Genomic DNA, 20,077 nt, shown 5'->3' on the forward strand with positions numbered 1-20,077 from the left:
CAAGAAGCTGGAAATTGTGTTTGGTTTGAGCTCTGAAAATTGGGCAAATGGGCACTTGAGGTTCTGAAAACTGGGGCATTGATACTTTTTCATGAGGAGAATATAACTCTATGATTTGGGCTTATGACGAATCACAAGGCACATTCGGCGAGGGTGCAAAGTTGGCTCGCTGGATTTGTAAGACAGTCATCATCAGTAGAAAAGTGTTTTTTGCAAATGGAATGACCTTGGGAAAGTGTGCATACGGATTCGTCAAAGCTTGAAAATTGACATACTTGTAGTATTTTTGGAGTAGAATGCAAGGAAATAAACCATTTGGTCCCATCAATCATAGGTTCAAAGATATGACATCCCAAACAAGGCTCCTGATCAATCTACACTTATGGTTATCAGTGAAACTTTAAAAATTGCAAATGGAATTGTAGTTGAAAACTAATCAAACAGATTCATCATAAGCTCAAATCTGGAGCATAGAAAGTCTTTGACCCCTAAAATATGATGCAAAAGGACTTTTCTTATTTAGGTCAACTGGTCAAAAGTTATAACTTGTCAAACAAGGCTACCCAAAATTATGAACAATATGCAGATTTACAACAAAGGTAACTGACCAACTTTGAGGGGTTCAAAACCCAGTCAAATGAATTTGAAATGATTTGAAACTTGGAACATAGGTTCTCTGTTATGCATATTAAATATTCTCAAAGTGGAAAACCATGAAACATAATCAGGTAAAAGATATTCAAAGGCAAACATGCCCTCCTGTTGATGTTTGACACTTACGCAAGAAATACAAAATGACACTAGCTCAAAGCAAGACTTTGCTGAATGGTTCAAATTTTTAGTTTATCATTATGGAACACATGGATGGGCTAAAGGAAGGGTGTTAGTAACATGAAACACCACTTAGGCATTAATTCAATAGCCGGGCACATATGCATGAAAAGCATTCACAGGGGTTCAAAGCAACTCAAAATTTGGAATAGACACTCAAAATGGGAATGCAATTTTGAGCACCAACAGTGGCTCTGCCTAGGGATGCATGCCCCTTGTGGGCATGGCAAGAAATCAGATCTCTAGATGAAGAAGACCACTCAAAAACTTTCTCCGAACAAAACTTCGAAAATAAGGAAAACTATTCTAACTATACAAGATGGTGACCCTAGGCCACTGAAACATCTTCAAAACTCTTACCTCTATCAAACACTTGATTCTCATTTATATTTCTTTGAGGTAAAATGGAAAAAACTTTTCCATCAGTTTTACCAATCATAATAAAATCTTCAACTAGCTCAGCTGGCAAAACAAAATAACTTTCCTGACTTTCATAGTGCATACTAGGGATATCCTTAACACAATGCTCACTATGAAAACAGGGATCAACATACTCAAATATACCAGGATCAAACTGATAACTATCTTCAACAGATGAAATATGCATGCTATAAATCTTTGGAAAAGGATCAGACACACCTTTGAAATGTGTATCTTCGTGTACAGCTAGTTGACATTCAGATGAGTATCCACATTTATACTCACCAATGTCATCCTTATCAATTACTGAAACCAATCTTGGGATCTCCACTAATTCTTCATAATCAGTAAATAAGTCAGTCACATTAAAACATTCATCACAAAACTTCGTGCAAGGTGCAGGAAGATTTTGAATAACCATTTCATCTAATAGCTCGCCATCATCGTCACAACTGAAATGTTGATTAGTTCTTACCTCATATGAATCATCATAAAACTTACCATGAAGTGGTGGATTATCTTCAAAGGCAACCCCATCAAGCACCTCATCTTCAAGCTCACAAAATGCAGCATCATTAGAATATTCACTGTCACAAATGGAAGAAGAACAATCTGATTTGTTATAGCAGTATGATAGTGTATCACCATTAAACTCATCCTCTACTAAATCTAAAAACTCCATGTCCTCTTCAAACAATGGATTGATCACCCCATGCAGGGATCCTTTTTGAACATTCTGACAAAAGACGGGTTGATCATCATCAAAATCTTGATCATATAAAGCATTAGTATAAACCTTAAATTCATCACGCATTTCATCTTCATGGAGACTCTCAACATATGAAGAAAAATTAGAATAAGATGAAGACTCACTTTCCATTTCTTCTACCATGCATATAGTATCCATAAATACGTTCTCTTCATTATCTTGTTTAGATAACCATTATAAAGAGACCCTGATTCATTTCTAAACCCTTCACTACATGCTGCAACTTTATTGTCTGCTGTAAAAACATTTGACAATCCTTCCTTGAAGTCTTCATACTCAAATTCGCTATCATCAATTTGACTCACCATTTCTTTATCTTCATAGCTAGAGGATAAATCACTCTCAAATTCTTCATTGACTAACTGATTTGTATAATGCAAAAATTGAGATGCATTTTCACTTTCAGATTCAGAAAAATAAATCATATCTTCACTTTCATATGACACTTCACTTCCATCATTGCTTTCCTTTTCTCCTATTGCATCTGACTCATATGGAGACATCACAACATCATTGTCTTCATCATTTTCATTTATATGATCACTTTCAGCATTTTGTTCTTCAGATTGTGACTAAGGTAACCTTGATTCACATTCTTCATCCTATGTTACCTTTCCATGGAATGTCGGATCAGAAACATCAAACTCATATTTAGAGATATAACTCTCAGCCTCCATTTTTGCACAAGACTAAGATTCAGATATAGCAACTTTATGTCTAGAAACATTAGCAACATCATCATGTACATAATCAACACTATAAGAATTTGCTACTATAGCTAATCCTTGTTCAATAATATCATCACATTGCTCATTTCTATCATAGTCTAAAATATACCTTACTATTGTAACATCACAAATATATGTGTTTTTATTTGCAATAGGTTCATTCTTTTCTACACACACATTCTGATTTGAAATTTCAATATGATTATACATTACAGCAAGGGTGTTGACATTCTGATCTGTATTTGAACACTCAACATGATATTGCTCCTTATTTTTATCTTCATTATATAAGCAAGAAGCCTTAGAGAAATGATTCCTAGTAAGTCTATATTTCAAATTATTCTCAATATCCATAGCAGTCATAAAATCCTGATATAAAGTTTGAGGTTCTTTATCCCTTAACCGATAGCTCATTTTCTTGTCAAATGCATCAAGATAAACAATTAGACTCACTTGATCATTTGGTCTACATTTCTCAGGGATTTCATTCAAAGTTCTTAAAAATCTGATATTAAATTGAGGGACAAGTTCACCATCCTCAATATGAATACATAAGAATTTACTAAATGAATTAGATATGCTCACTCTTTCTCCAAATTGCTCCATGAAGGCAACATGCAATTCACTCCAAGATGAAATAGAACACACTGGTAAAAATGAAAACCAGTCTCTAGCATCACCATCTAAAGTTTGAACAAATAATTTCATGTGCACATCCTCATGAGCAATCTCATAGTCACCCATCAAATCACTGAAAACTTGAACATGCTGACTAGTTGAAATAGAATGGTTTCCACTGAATTTAGACAAATATTTTCTAATGTCATCAGGAATGACATTTGGGAAACCATAGATACCATCAAACTGTAATGGTGTGTATCTTTTGGTAGAAAAGGATCTACAATTTTTCTCAATGGATTACATACTAGGTGGAAAGAAATCTGTCATCTCTTGCAAACTTACACTTCTCCAAATAACTTTCAAAATTTATAACTTGTAGTAGATCTGAAAATTCATCTACCAACTTAAATCTCTAACATATTCCAAGATGTAAATACATTTTTTGAAACTAGCTTTCATAGAATATGTTGAGATGCATTAAACACTTCTCCTACTTAGTGTTGAAATATCACTTGATGGAGAATACTTTTGTATAACTTACTTTCCTGAAAAGAAATTCAAGAAAGAGGAAAATACCTTATATTTGATGTTTGCAAACTTCTTCAATGTTGTGGACAACAACAAATTCAAATCTCGTCTTGATTTAGTTACTCTTGCAAAGCATCACCCATTTTCTTTACAACCTTTGCTAAGGGCCTGAGATGACTTCTTCACATCTGCATTCTAACTATTGCAACCTTCACAATACCCTTAACTTCACAATTGCACTGGTGCAAAGATATACTTCGAGTCGCCACTCACTAAGTGAGAAAAGATTTTCCCAACTTTAATAAGACAACAAGCTGGTCCATAATTTATATCAGGTATTTTAAAATTCACACACAATCTTGAAAAATCACACCCTTAACAAAGTGAAAGAAAACATAAATTCTTGACCCTTAAAAGCACAATAGCACTTTGAAAACACTTCTAGTTGAACTAATTGATAATGGAAACATTAGTGAGAATACAATCTTACTTCAACCTTCAAAGCTACTGATGTCCTAGATAAAACATCACTAGGAGGCATGAAACTTCAACATGACCTTGCTACTGATAACAAACTTTACACATGCCTTTCTTGTAATTGTATTGAATCACCTTCAGATTACAATACTCCCCAATAGATTTGCCATTTTGTTGGCAACTCAGATGGGAAAAACCATGTCAAAATATAGGACTAAAATATATAAGTTTACACTAGAGATTCTTGTCCTTTTAACAGTGAATTACTTCATAGATTCCTCAATAGAGTCACCATTTTGTTAGAGTTCTTTCTAGTAAAGAACATATCAGGTAGATTTAAACCTGATGCCAAGAAACAAAGACCAGGGATAAGCCTAAGGATGACCTAAATCCTATGTTCAGCAAGGCTAAATCTTAGTTCTGGACCAATTAACAGAGTCATCAAGACTCACTTCACTTTAGGCTCTACTAAGCCAAGATGGGAAAACCTAAGGGATTTATCTTATTAACTTGATACTCTTCTATGCAAGATTACCCTCTATAGTAGAAATAGTCAATATACTTCTAAAATTTGCTGACAAACTTCTTGATTGCAGTAGCTAATCACAACCTAGGAAAGTAATAACAAACAAGCCATGACCCACACTTTATCTCTTCAATACATAAAAAGGAAAATTGATGTTCATTTTAAGTTTTGATCTCTCAGCATAACCCAGGTATGCAACAAAGAACATGTATCCTTCAAGCTGACCAGTCCCTTCTCAATTGGGCATCAACTAAACCTTAACATGTAGATGGATACCTAAAGTATATTCATATATTCAAGCATATGATCTATCTATTTGACTTACAAACATACATCAATCTTCATAACAACTCTCATACTTATGATGAAATCCTTCCAGTGTAACCTGTAACCCTATCAATGTAAACAAGCATTTACATGGATCTTTGTTCCAATAGCAAATTCATCCTAACATACAACCTTAATGGATTGCAACTGAGTCCAAGCTCTTAGTTCTCAAACACAGAACATTACATATAATAGAAAAAGGAGATGAGAATCAGAATGAAACTAAGAAAGGTGAAACTCTTGTATTAATTTCCTTGAAAACAATACATCATCTGCATATCAAAACTCAGAAAATACACAAAGAATAACTGTGTAATATAACAAATGCCTCAAAAGGAATACAATATGTTGTTAATAACAGAAGAACACTGAGAAAATGGTATCACAACTATGAGAAAATCTTAGGAAATTGGAAACAGACTAATTTCACAATCCTCCTAAAATCTTCAAAGAATTGGAACCCTTACAATCAACAGAAAAGGAAGATATATAGGAGAGAAGATATTTCAAAATTTTTAATTTGGAATTGACATCTGTCCCACTAAAAAGTCCTCAATCTGAAGTTGTTGAAACTAAACTTCCTCATCTACCTGCAATTGAAAAACCATAAATGATGCCAAAATATCTGATACACTCCCTTTTGAATAATCAACAAAATATCTCATGGAGAAAATATCAGGAATTCATCACAAACTGTACTAGGCTAGAAAAATCTGATCACAACATGTCACTTCAGCTTTGTTAGGCAATTCAAATTGTGTTGTTGCCAAAAACATAACTGCTTCCAACTGCATTAAAAAACCATCAGATCATCTTGAAAATTGTTGGAGAAGTCAAATCAGATAAAAATATGTCTATATCTGATTGCAATTTCATCTACATCATTAAATTTGCACAATTCACTGAGTAAGCCCCCGGAATCAAAAAATTGCCTATAGCTACTACCGACTAAGACCTGCTCAAAATCTAACTACAAAAATGAAAAATTTGCTCTTTTCTAGTTCTGACGGTATAATACACTATACATTTTGGATTTAAAATGCCCCCTTGAGACCATTTTGAAAATCCGGCCTCCATGACTGAACAGAGCCATTAAAATTGAAAAATTTTAAAAGTCATTTAGTATAAACTATATAAAACTTTAAAAATAAATCAAATTCATCAATTTGAAAATCTAAGGGCTCAAATCATTTGCAATTTTTTTTTTATAATAATTTTTCATTTTTCCTTTTTGCCATGTGTCGATCCCATATTTGCTCAGCAGGCCCTGCACATCTTTCCATTTGAAAATATATGAAATTTTGCATATCATGAATCTACAATATTACGATGAAATTGTAATCTCGTAGCTCACATCCTAAGGAATCCCGATCACACAATTAATAAATAATTAATATATTAAAACATTTTCACCTTCCCGTAGCATCTCTTCATTGGAAATTACCATGCTCGACCATATGACAAGATCGTGGCATCGTAGCCCTTTTAAAATGACCTTCCTGATCATGCGCCAAGGCAATTTTCATAGCGTCGGAGGGATAAAATTTATTCTTTACGACCCCACAGCAAGGGCTCCACAATAATATCACACATGAGATTTTTGAATCCCACAATCTTACGCCAGTCACAAGATCGTAGGGCATTAAACTTAAGCTCCTGACGCTATGAACTGGCATAACATCGCAGAGGTCTAGTTTTGGTGTTTCAATCCCACAATTGGTCCCTATTTACACTTGTTAAGTCAAAATATTTGACTCTGCCCTATGTGCGCCATCTTATTCACGAGCGGACCTTGTGTCTTAAACATAACTTAGCTTTTTGGCTATGGGGATTTAAACTATTAGTAAAGCCGAATTCCAAACAATGTGGGATAACATTTGCTACCTTGGGTGTTAATGACCTTCCTTCGACCCATAACAATGCATCAGCATTGTAGCCATGGACATGGCATGAAGCTTGAAGTGGATGCCCCCAAACTATCAATACATCACTGCAAATCCATTGGGCAACAGCTATCAATGCCACAGAGACCCTGTATCTTCAATCGTAGGCCTAATGTTGGTCAATGCACTTGCCCCTTCCTAACGTGGACCCTCCATGGTATTATAGGCATACTTCAAATAATGGGCTGCTACATATGATGCCATCTCCAGTCTGTTACTAGCGTGGATTGTTCTAGTAGATGCTCGGCTCCCTCATACCTGTTTGGCACATGGGCATCTGTTCTATGTGAGAAACATATCTCAAAAATACTACCACATCAACTTTAAAGGTTGAGGCTCCCCACCTTCCTCACTATGATTTAAGCACCTACAGTAGCCTGCGACTTTTTGCTTGATTTGGGTTGCTTTCCCTCAGCGTGGACCTATAATATGGGACTTGGGTGAGTCGCCATGGGACGGCTTGCCCCAAAAGCTAAGGCATGCTCCTTAGTCTTAATGCACATGGATCTTCTCCCTGCTACAAGCTACGGCTTCTTCTCATAGTCAATAGCATTTTTGGCCCTTTATAATTCTTGATGTGAACTTTCAATCTTAGTTCAAAGCAGGCACCTATCGCATATCTGCCCTGGTTGTTGTCAAATCTTGTGTATGAGCTTGCACCTGGACTGTCATTGCTTGTGCAGTTCTAAGCCACTTTACCATCATATGGTATATATATCTTTGTTATTAAGTAGGCCTCCATTCATCTTGACAAATCTTAGCATGAGGAATAATAGATTTAGAAGCTCCTATTCCCCGAGATACCCTCATAAGTCCATATTGCATAAACCTTTGATTTATAAAAGTAAAAATAAATTATTGCTCACACATATTGGTTCCATTTTCACTCACAATACCATTGATCTTCAATTGGTCAAATGGAATCAGTCGGACCCAAAGTGGGTCCTGCTAAAAAAATTTCATTTTCGAACAACTGATATGGCAAAGTGATCCATTAACTTTCTCGAACTGACTAGAACCTGATTTAATCACAAATTGATGACTAAAAACTTAATTCAATTATTTCCACACCATTGCGAAATCTATGTCAGGAGGCTTGTTGCCTGGCTTCAAAAATTGATGTAAACGCTTGGCCAAGCTTCAAAACTCAGGATCTTTGTTCTCTCTAACACATTCAACAGGCTTGCCAAATCTTGTAATATGACGACAACAGGGTCAAAGGATACCGACCTCTGAACATGCCTATTTAAAATTGCCTGCAGATAAACATGTCAGGAAGCTGGAAATTGCGCTTGGTTTGAGCTCTGAAAACTCAACAAATGGGCACTTGAGGTTCTAAAAACTAGGGCATTGATACTTTCTCATGAGGAGAATATAACTCTATGATTTGGGCTTATGATAAATCACAGGACACATTTGGTGAGGGTGCAAAGTTGGCTACCTGGATTTGCAAGATAGTGATCATCAGTAGAAAAGTGATTTTTGCAAATGGAACGACCCTAGGAAAGTGTACAGACAGATTCATCAAAGCTTAAAAACTGACACACTTGTAGTATTTTGGGAGTAGAATGTAGGAGAATACACCATTTGGTCCCACCAATCACAGGCTCAAAGCTATGACATCCTGAATAGGGCTCCTGATCAATTTACAGTTCTAGTTACCAGTGAAACTTTAAAAATTGCAAATGGAATCGCAGTTGAAAACTAATCAAACAAATTCATCATAAGCTCAAATCTGGAGCATAGAAATTCTCTAAACCCTAGAATATGATACAAAAGGACTTTTCTTATTTAGTTCAACTGGTCAAAAGTTATAACTTTTTAAACAGGGCTACCCAGAATTATTAACAATATGCAGATTTACAACAAAGGTAATTGACCAACTTTGAGGGGTTCGAAACCTAGTCAAACAGATTCAAAATGATTTGAAACTTGGAACATAGGTTCTTTGTTATGCATATTAAATGTTCTCAAAGTGGAAAACCATGAAACATAACCGGGTAAAAGATATTCAAAGGCAAACATGCCCTCCTGTCGACGTTTGACACAAGCAAAAAACACAAAATGGCACTAGCTCAAAGCAAGACTTCGCTGAATAGTTCAAAATGTCATTTTATCATTATGGAACACATGGATGGGCTAAAGGAAGGGTGTTAGAAACATGAAACACCACTTAGTCATTAATTCAACAGCTAGGCACATATGCATGAAAAGCATTCACAAGGGTTCAAAGCAACTCAAAATTTGGAATAGGCATTCAAAATGGGAATGCAATTTTGAGCACCAATACAATGATGATGTGGAAAGATCTCAACTATGGTGTTGGATGGTTGACAACTTGCCTCCTGTAACTTGGGTGATGTGCAGTGATTTTAATATGGTTGTGCTAGCTTCTAACAAAGAAGGCATTTTTCCTTTTTGTTAGACTGTTGGTAAAAGGGAAGTGTGGTACTACATGCATAATAAAATGGGTCTATTTGATCCCAATACTAGTCATCACCAACAAAGTGGGGTCTGACACACTTGGTCTAATTCTCGAGTTGGCTCTGACCATATATTAAAATGTCTTGATCATGCTATGATTACTACACAATCTTTTTTTGCCTTTTTTGCGGATCAAGCATTACCTATCATTCCTTTGTCGGATGTGACATTGTTAGCCACTATCCCATTTATTTTTCTATTTCTTGGCAAAGAACTATCCAACGAGCTATCAAAATGTAGCTTTTCCTCAATACATCACTGGTGATGCATTCTTCCACTATTGCTCACATCCTATGTATCTGGAATTTAGAGCTATGTCCTCACTCTTAATCTAATTGGATTCAATAGTGGAATGATGCTATTACCATAACCGCTAGATTTATTCATAGCTATGGGAGGTAGTTGGCAGTTTTTAGAAAAAGGTCTTATGAAATCAATACTAAGGCCCTCAGGAAGGCTTTTGAAGCTCTTACCCTTACCATGTTTAATGTTGACTTACAAATCTAGCTTGCTAAGCTTTTCCATGATAAAAAGATTGTGGAATACTATGTTGCTGAAGGCCCCAAATCAAATCTTTCCTCCATTAGTTGGAGGTTAGTGATTAAGCTTTTAAAGAGTTCTTCCAGGCTCTTAGAGCCCATCATACCAAAGTTGCAATTAAAAAGATTAAATAGGGTAATACTATTCCCTCCAATCTCCCTAACATCCTAGAAGATTTTGTGTGTTATTATAAAAATATTTTCACTTCACAGGAAATTCAATTGCTCAAGAGGAAGCTCTCAGAAAGTGTATTTCTATTATTCCAAACTACCTAGCGGTCAAGCAATGGGCATTTTGTGGATAAATTCTCATCATTAGGGACCTCAAAGTGGTTGTCTTTTCTATGGCATTTGACAAGTCCCCTAGGTGTGATGGGTTCCCTAATAAATTTTACAAACAACTCTCAAAGTCTATAGGTCCAGACCTACAAAAAGTCTATCTGGTAGCTTACCATGATAAGATTCTAGGAGCCATTATTAACAAAGGAAATGTTAAATTCATACCTAAAGCTATTGAACCCAAGGATATCTGTAAATGGTGGCCCATCACCTTGCTAAATGTATCATACAAGATCATTGCTAAGGTGATTTCTCTTCAGATTTGTAATCTCCTTCCTTTAATTGTGCGGCTAGAGCAAACTAGTTTTATTAAGTCCATGTGTATTCTTTCCAACATCATTGTTGTTTGGGAAGGCATGGAATGGGATCACAAATCCAATCAACAAACTTTTTTTTGAAATTTGATTTTGACAATGCTTATGATTGCATTCAATGACCCTTTATTTTGGCTATTCTTTAGGCCTTGGGGTTCTGCCCTAATTTATTTAGTTTGTGGAGATGCTCTTTGGACATGCTATTTCTTGTACTACCATTAAAAATTCTCAATCTAAAGCCTTCGGGCTCTTTTGATCCATTAGGCAAGGTTGCCCTCTAGTTCTTGCTTTGTATGTTCTTGCTACTCAAGGGTTTGTTTACTTACTAGCCCACTCTATTTCCTCTAGTTTGGTTTGTGGCACTTCCTTGCCTAAATATTATTCCCAACTTATCAATGGTTATTTTGCAGATGATTCTTTTCTCACTCTTTTGGAGGATGAGGAGAACATTGCTAATGCCTTGCAATGCTTGGACACCTTTTGTCAAGCTTCTAGTTTGCCTATTCAATGGCACAAGATGTTCTATTATAGCAAATCTTTTCTTCCAACCCCACCCTACCTTGCTCAATTCAAATAGAAATGGGTTACTCATGGGAATATTTTCTACTTTTTGTGCATTCTATTTGATTTCCAAGCTTCATCGATGGACTTATGGAATGTTGTGCTCATGAAAATTGAAAATAAGTTTGACTACACGCTTACCAAACCCTTTCTCTTGTGGAAAAATTCCATATTTTCTTAAAGGTGCTGGTGGCTACTCATGTTTATTACTCCTTAGGTTGGGCTCCTTCTAGAGCTTGTTACCTTAAGTTAAAATGCTTACTTCATGACTTTCTTTGGGTATCTAGTTCTAATCACCATGGCTTTCTCTGAATTGCCTAGGATTTTTGTTGTCTACCCAAAGAGTCTAGAGGTCTTGGTCTTCTTTCCACTTAGAAAAAAGGTCTTGCACTCTATGCTTAGTGGATTATTCATACTATCACTGATGATGAAGCTCGAAAAGTGTTGGTTCAACACTACATCACTTCTAGATTTCCCGTCAATAGGCCTACATGGAAGGGATTGGCTTCCAAACCCTTCTTGCCATGTAGGAACCTGTTAACATCTAGGGATCTTTTGCTATCAAAAGCATATAGAAGGCTTGGGAAGCTATCAAGCCTTTGCTTCACTAAGCTAGTGATGAGTTTTGTGATGGGTTTTCTCTGAATCAATAGAACCTTTGGTGGTCCCCATTATTTTCCATTTAGGGCATTTCCCTAGCCAAGACTCAAGGTGCTAGTGCTCTGTGTTTTTTTAAACATAACATCAAGACCCCTAAAAACCTCTTTTCCAAGGGCTCTATGAGTCTCTACTCTTGGGAGGATATTCAAGTCCATTTTCATCTTGCTCATCAAGATTGATAGACTTTTGATCTTCTACTCTCTATATTTCCAAATCATTTAATTCACAAGGTGGGAATTCAATCTATACAACCTTGGTGGAAGGACTAGAATTGGTATCCTATAACACCCTTCACTAGTTACAAGCCAAGCTCAGGATATTGATGGCTCTCTCTTCATCTTACCATGGTGCATACTATCAACCAGTGATGGCATTTGTATTATTCTCTTTATCAATGAAGGATGTGTTTTGACACAATTTGGAGTCCTATCTTTGAGCCCAAGATTACCCATTTCACTTGGTGCCTATTTTTTCAAGGGCTTCCCCTTAGGCCATGAATCAAGCATATTGGGGTTCCTAATCGTTGATGTCCTTTTTGTGGGCAACAAAAATCATTTTTGCATATTTTATGGTTCTATAGGTGTGCTCAAAATTATTGGCAGTGGATACATGATTTCTTTAAGCCTTTTAGGCCAAAACCCTTTTTTGTGGCATATGGTTGTGTTGGGTGATTCCCCTAGGATTCCTAGGAAATTTACCTAGATTTGATATACCTTCAAGATAGAGATTTTTTTTACTTTATGGAAGGATAGGAATGTTTTTCTTTTCACTCACAACTTTCTTGATATCAATGTTGCGATGTACACTAAATAATACATTTGTAATAATGTCAGGATGCAAATTTAGGTCCAAGATAATAAAATGGCTCTGGAGGTGGCCCACCTTTAGGAACTACTCAATCATTGAGGTAACATGTCTTGAATGGTCGCCAGAGTGTCTCCCAACACCTCAGTTGACCATACTTTGCCCAAGGGCCACCATCAAGGGTACAACTCCTCTGCTCACCACTTGCACATGCCACACTTGCAAGCTCTCACCATCACTCTCCTAGTGGTGGTGATGGTAGTTGAAAACATTTGGATTAAAATGATAAGATCAAATCTTTTGTATTTCCTATGCAATCTACATACAACCAATAAGAAAAATGGAGAAGGCATGCAACCAATAATACAAGTGCAAGGAATGAGTGGGAAATAAAGATTCAATATGGATCGTAGATCCACATCTAACCCTAATTCTTCAAATGTCTTTATAAGGAAGATTAAAATTCATTGTATAAGTGAACGGACAAGGGTGTGTAAGGGAAACTATTTCAGAGTGAAGAGTATAAGATCTTAGAGGATCAAGATCAGAGAAAGCAGATCAAGTGCTTGTATTCAGCAATCAAAGGATTGTAAGTTTAGGTTTATTATTCCTAATACTCTCTAGAAATTGTATTAGAAAGGGAATTTTATGGTGATAGGTTATCTTAATAGCTATTTTGTAGATCCTTTAAATAGGTGATTAAATCCTTTAACAGGGTAACACTTCATGTAAAGTGTTTGTAAATCCTCTAACAAGGTCACATTTAAAAATGTATTGTAGCCTTTAACAGGGCAGATCATCAGAAGTGGTCAAACATTATTGCTATAGTAATTTTTTGGGTATCATCCCCACTCCAATTTTACCTTCTTATTCCTGAAGGGTTTCTGGGTTATCAAAATTTCAAGTGTTATGTGGTGATGTACATGTGTTTTTCATAATTTCTTAATGTTGATATGCATGCATGTACATTACAATATTATGTTATTAAGGATTTGTGAAAAATAGGTGAAAAGCTAATACTTCTGATTCACTCCCCACTCTCAGAAGCATTCTTTCCATTAAGATATTTCAACAATTGGTATCAGAGCAGCAAGGTTCTCACAAGGAGAAGTTTAACAACTTGGAAAAAAAGGTCTAAATATGGAAGTCTTCAAACTTGGAAAGATTATTGACAATCAAGTGATTGATGTGCAACTGGCTCTGCATAAAGTAGAGGAAGCAAGGGAGGAACTGAGAAAATCCTTGAATAGAAGGAGGGATATAGCCTTAGCTGAAAATGATACAAACTACAAGGAGATTGACACCACAAAACTGTTTCCCAATGGAGACACTAAAGAGTTTGATGCAGCAATAGCAAAACTAATGGAGAAAAATAAAGTTCAAGCAGATGAGATAAGATCTCTCAAGATGGAACATGAATCACAGGCCATAATGTTATGTTAAATCACTGAACAAAAGAAAAGAGTAGTTGAGGATAGAGTCATGATGGAAGATGACAAAAGAAATCTTATAAACAGACTTGAAGAAAAATGTATTGAATTAACAAGGATCTCAAACATGCAAATGGATACACTTGCCCAAATGATGAATCTTCATCATGAACTCAATATGAAAGATATTGAGATCTCTACTTTGAAGATGCAGAATGAACAACTGCAGAATGAATTGAACAGAGAAAAAGAGGTAGTAGAGAATCTCAACAATTCAAGTGAAGCCATCAAGTACTTTGAACAGTTGATGAAATTTCCAAGACTCGCCCATGATACATCAGGACTTGGATACAACAACACAGAAGTAGGAGAATCATCAAAGAGTGTTGAGCAAAGAAGTGACAAAGGTAAGGATTCTAAACCTACTTGTCATTACTGTAATAAAAAGGGACATACTGCTAATGTTTGCAGGAGTAGAAGAATCAATCAGCCAAACACACCCAAAAATAGGAGTTACTGTCACATGTGCAACATGCAAGGACATATGACACAAGATTACAGATCCAGAGTTACAAGGACACAAAGATTTGATGGATATTGTCATAATTGTAAGAAGTATGGACATAGAGCATTTTAATGTAGATCAAAGCCTATGTGGACATCAAATCAACCAGCAAAAAAAAAAGGAAATGAAAGTCACTACCATTGGGATTACAACACCAAGTATAACTGTCATTATTGTCAGGAATATGGACATATACCCTAGAACTGCATAAGAACACATTTCAAAGGGAACTATAAAAGATGGTTAAACCAAACCACATGTTGTTGGGCCCACTTGCCGTTGCACCAAAAGCCCTAACTGTTAGTGAACATGGAACACCACATAATTAACCACCTGTGGGCAGGGGAGCATGTCGCATCACCCAACAATCTCCCCCTCTACGCGCATACCAGGTACTTACGCGGGTTGGGAAGGCACCGGGGAGATTTGAACCCATGACCAAGCCAAAACCAGGCTCTGATACGAATTGTTGGGCCCATTTTCCATTGCACCAAAAGCCATGACTATTAGTGAACATGGAACACCTCATAATTAACCACCTGTGGGCAGGGGAGCGTGTCGCATCACCCAACACATGTTTCAGTTGCCTAAAAATTGGTCATATTAGCAGAAACTGTCCTACAAGGTCAAAGGCACCAAAGATTGAAGTAAACAAGGGCAAAGAAAAGATTGATGAGGAACACATAAGAACAGACATGAAAAAAACATGGCAGAAAAAGAATGAATCAAGTTCATCCAATGAAAGGGTCACTTCACCCACAAGGTCGAGTGATCATTTCTCATTCAATTAAACAAAAGAAAGAGCCTACAGGGATGATACATATAAGGAAGTATCATACATCAGCCCTAAACCATGAAGAAGCAATACAAAGTATAAATCTGCATGAAACAAGATGCCAAGACAAAATTTCAAATCAAGATGCCGAGTTGTCTTTGGATGCTGAGTAAAACTCCAATACATGTTGAGTTCCTAATAGCGACCGAATTGATAGCTGATGCCGAGTTGAGTAACTCCTATGGAAGCTGAGTAAAGTGGAAATATAGTGCAAGCCAAGTAAGGTTAAAAATCCTTCAGAGGCTAAGTTTGCAATTGAGCATTTAATGCGATGGAAATAGGATATATTATCACGATTTCAATCATTTTTCCTCATCACGATCAAGAAGAAAAGAAGATAAAAAGAGCAGAGCAACTTCATAGTAGAGAATCTAGCATTCCAAGTAGATTGCAACCTCTTACAACACATTTTCATAGATCTTGAGGTATTTTCATTTGTGCTGAGCTACGTAGTTTCATATTTCTGTGTAAAGGAAACCCTAGTTTGCATAAATGGCTTCGAGTTCTAAGAAAACCCAGGACAAAGAATTGTTTGAAGTCCAACTAGTATCTAATGAGGTTAGGCAACCTAATTTTTGTCCCATCCCTAAAGTTTCATATAAGAACGATCCTGCTGGAGCCCTTTCTTGCATACCCCCAAACGTTGTTATGGCTCAGGATGTAAGGAGATGCTATAATTGCAAGATTGGAGCCATAGGAGAAATGGAAATAAGAGAAGCCTTTGTGAAGTTGTGTGTCGATGGAGTCTTCAAAGATGAATACAAAATTGTTGAAAGGAAGGGTTTAACATGAGTTTTGAGTTTTTCCACCATATTTAAAACAGAATGGATCAGACTTGTGTTGAGCAGAATTCATGATGGTAGTCTGTGGTTAGAAGATGTCCCTGTCAAAATCACAAAAAGAATCATTTATAGGGTAACTAGATATCCTACCCTAGATCAGCATAAGACCTTGAGAAGTGAATCCAATGAGGTTATTGAAAAGAACACAAGTGCTCAGTGGAACAAAAGGGGAATGACAATTCACACCATTCAGGATCCTCTAGTTGAGTTCACTATTAGAGTTATTGCACATAAATTCTATCAATCTAGTAGACTCAACAGTGTGCCATGTATTGCAGTAGATGTAGGCTAAAAACTGGTGAAAAAGGATCATACTTATGATCTTGCAGAACTGCAACTACAATAGATTAATGAAAACCTAACTGCCATAAGAAGGACAAAGGGTGCACAATGCAAATTTGGAGCAGTTCTGGTTTGTGTATTCTTTTATGTTCAGAATGAATTTCCCTCTTTTGGAAAAGTTACATGGAGAAATGATAGAGCTATCATATCCCAAATGAATGAATATATAGAACAAATGGGAGACAATTTTGATACCCTAATGACAAGCTATTTTGAGGATTTCAAGAAATCTATGAAGTAAAGGGTGAGAATACCAGTTTCCTTAGTGGAAAAACATATTAATGATATATGCTTCTTAGTTGATATTGACTTCACCTATATCCAAGCAGCAGCTCCAAGGTTGAGATGGCTAAGGCCATTTGGTTATGAGATTAACATAGATGAAACATCTGCAGCCATAACTACATTATTGGTAGAAGAGACAGATAAGAGTGCCCCACACTTTGGCACTTATGATGTGGTAAGGTCAAAGATAAATATGGAATTAAAGACTGCCTCCACATTGAAGAAGAAAGATAAATTGATGAAGAAAATTAAGGAGAAATTTGGTGAAGGAATAGAGGCTAAAGTAGAAGAAGAAGATGATGATGGCAATGATGATGATGAGGATGAACAAAAGCAAGGCCAAATGGAATTAACTCAAGGCCTAGGTGAAGACAAGGAGGAAGGTGTTGAGGAAGAAGAAGCCAAGGATGCACCAACCAAAGCCGAGCCAAAGAAGAGAAAGGCAATAGAACAGCCTCCTGCTCAGTCCAAACCAAAGAAAACTACCATGCCATCACCACAAAAGACAACAACCAGAGCTGCAATGAGGGCCTCCACTCAAAAAGCTAAAGAAGATGCTACAAAGAAGAAAAAAAATCAAGGAGACACACCAAGAGCCAAGAAAAAGAAGAAAATATGTGGCTCAACTTGATACTGATGAAGAAGATCAATCTGAAAAGGTAAGCCATTTTTTAGTTGATACATTATGTAAAAAGATTGAAAATGGAGACTTAAACAAAATAAATAAAGTTGATTTCAATAAGTTCACTAAAGTTGAACAAAATAGAATAGAAGAATCAGTTTATGGAATGATGGCACAGTTCAAGTATACTCCTCTTGAACTAGATGGACAATTGCCAAATGAACTATCTAAAATTATAGAAGATAGATGACATTTTTGTTTGAAAATGGAGGAGATGAGAGAATCAACCCTAGCAAGCATACTGCCTGATTTGACTAAGGAGCAAATAGAGAAAGCAATCAAAAGGCATAATGCTAGGTTTACACCTAAGTACAGGGCATTCTTCATTCTCCAAAAAAAAATGGAAGAAATTGTACAAAGAACAACAAAATCATGGAAGAACTTGTACAAAAAGATTGAAGATTTTCTTGAAGAAGAATACAAGGAAGAAGCTACTACCCCACTGAAAGAAAGAAGAAAAAGGAGAGAAGAGAAGACAGGAGTAGAGCAAGGAAAAGAAGAAAAGAAGGAAGAAGAAGAGAAACCAAAAGAAGAAAAGAAGGAAGAAGAAGAGAAACAAGAAGAAGAGAAGAAGGAAGAAGAAGAGAAAGAAACAGAGAAGGAGGAGACACAAAAGCAAGATGAAATGGCAACAACTGAGCAAGAGCAGCAACAAGACCAGAGTGTGCAAGACACACAATTGCCACCTACTAGCCCTCCTCATGTACCCATCTTACCTACATAAATTGTAACAGTATAAGATGTTCTTGACACTTCTGCTCAGAACATCAATCCATTAACTACAGAGGATCTCAAAAGAATCCTTGACCAATCCATGCAAAAAGAAAGATTATGTGCAGATCCAGTATTGGTCAGTATGGATGAATTACAAAAACTAGTAGAAAACACAATTAGAGATAAGGTGAATCCACAAGAACCATCCTCCTTCATCTCTATAGCTATTAGTGGTCAACTTCAAATTTCAACAGTTGTAAGCCAAGTACAGTAGTAGACAAAGAAACAAAACAAACAGGATAGACTATTACATCTGATCCTACAACACAAACGCAAGGTGCACTTCCTAAAATTACTATAATTGATCAAGGTAGAGAGTAGGAGGAGAAAATAGAGGAAACCCCTAAAGAGCAGGAGGCAATACAAACATTGATAAATTTTCCTACCTCGAGGACTCCTTCACAACAACCACTGCAAGTATCTACACCAGGATCAAGTTCTAAAAAGTTGCAAGGGTACTTCACTATGGAGACCCTAAATTAGATGAGGAGATAGTCATACCAAGTTATGACTCAAAAACAATAAGCATTGATCAAATCAATGAAGTGCAAGAAGCCTTAAATAGAAGAAAAGGGCAAGAGATACTCAAGAAGGAGTATAAACAAAAACAAACACTGCATGAGATTAAAGACATCTATTAAAGACATCTTTATGGATGCCTTCAGTATTAAGTCACTAGATGAGTCCAAGAATATAATGGAACAATTGATAGATATTGACCGATGCAAAACAAGAGACAAATGCAAAACTTATAGAATGGTCTGAAAGAAAATTTCAAGGGAAAGTTAATGAAAAAATATCTAGTGAAATAGCACTTCCACTGGTCAAATTGGCAAAGGTAATAGACAAAGTGAAAAAGGTACTTGAGAATATATTCTCATTGTACACAAAGTTGTGTGACTTTTCATACTTTACACAGGAAACTAGCCAAAAGATAATGAGCATGGAGAGGAATTTAAATATTTCAAGCATGCAGCTACCCAAAGATCCAGCTCAAAGTGAGAAGCATTTTGCTCAAATGCTTCACACTCAAAAAGAAATAGTTGTATTAACAGTAGAAGAGGCCACCATCAAGGAAAAACTAATATAGCTCCAATCCTCCATAACCCCACATTTGTAAGTACTCCATAAAGAAAAAAGTCTATGCTGAAACTATTCTCAAGAAAGATCCTAATCTTTCTACTTTAGAAGAACTTATTCACCTTGCTGCATAGACTACCATCCAGCACAAGTCATTAGAAATTGCTTTGCATAATTGAGATGCTTCTCTCAGGATGATTATGGAGGTAAACAGCACATTTTTGGCAAAATATGGTCTTAACCCTTAAAACCCTTTGACATAAGTGTCAAAAAGGGGGAGACAAGATGAATGGGGAGACAAAGAGACAAGTTAAACAAGGGGAGACAAGATAAAGGGGAGCATGATATACATCATCAATTTTGGTTATCAA

The sequence above is a fragment of the Cupressus sempervirens genome, chromosome 6, assembly GCF_028749045.1.
Source record: "Cupressus sempervirens isolate cs-2001-9-10 chromosome 6, ASM2874904v1, whole genome shotgun sequence".
Taxonomy (NCBI): Eukaryota; Viridiplantae; Streptophyta; class Pinopsida; order Cupressales; family Cupressaceae; genus Cupressus; species Cupressus sempervirens.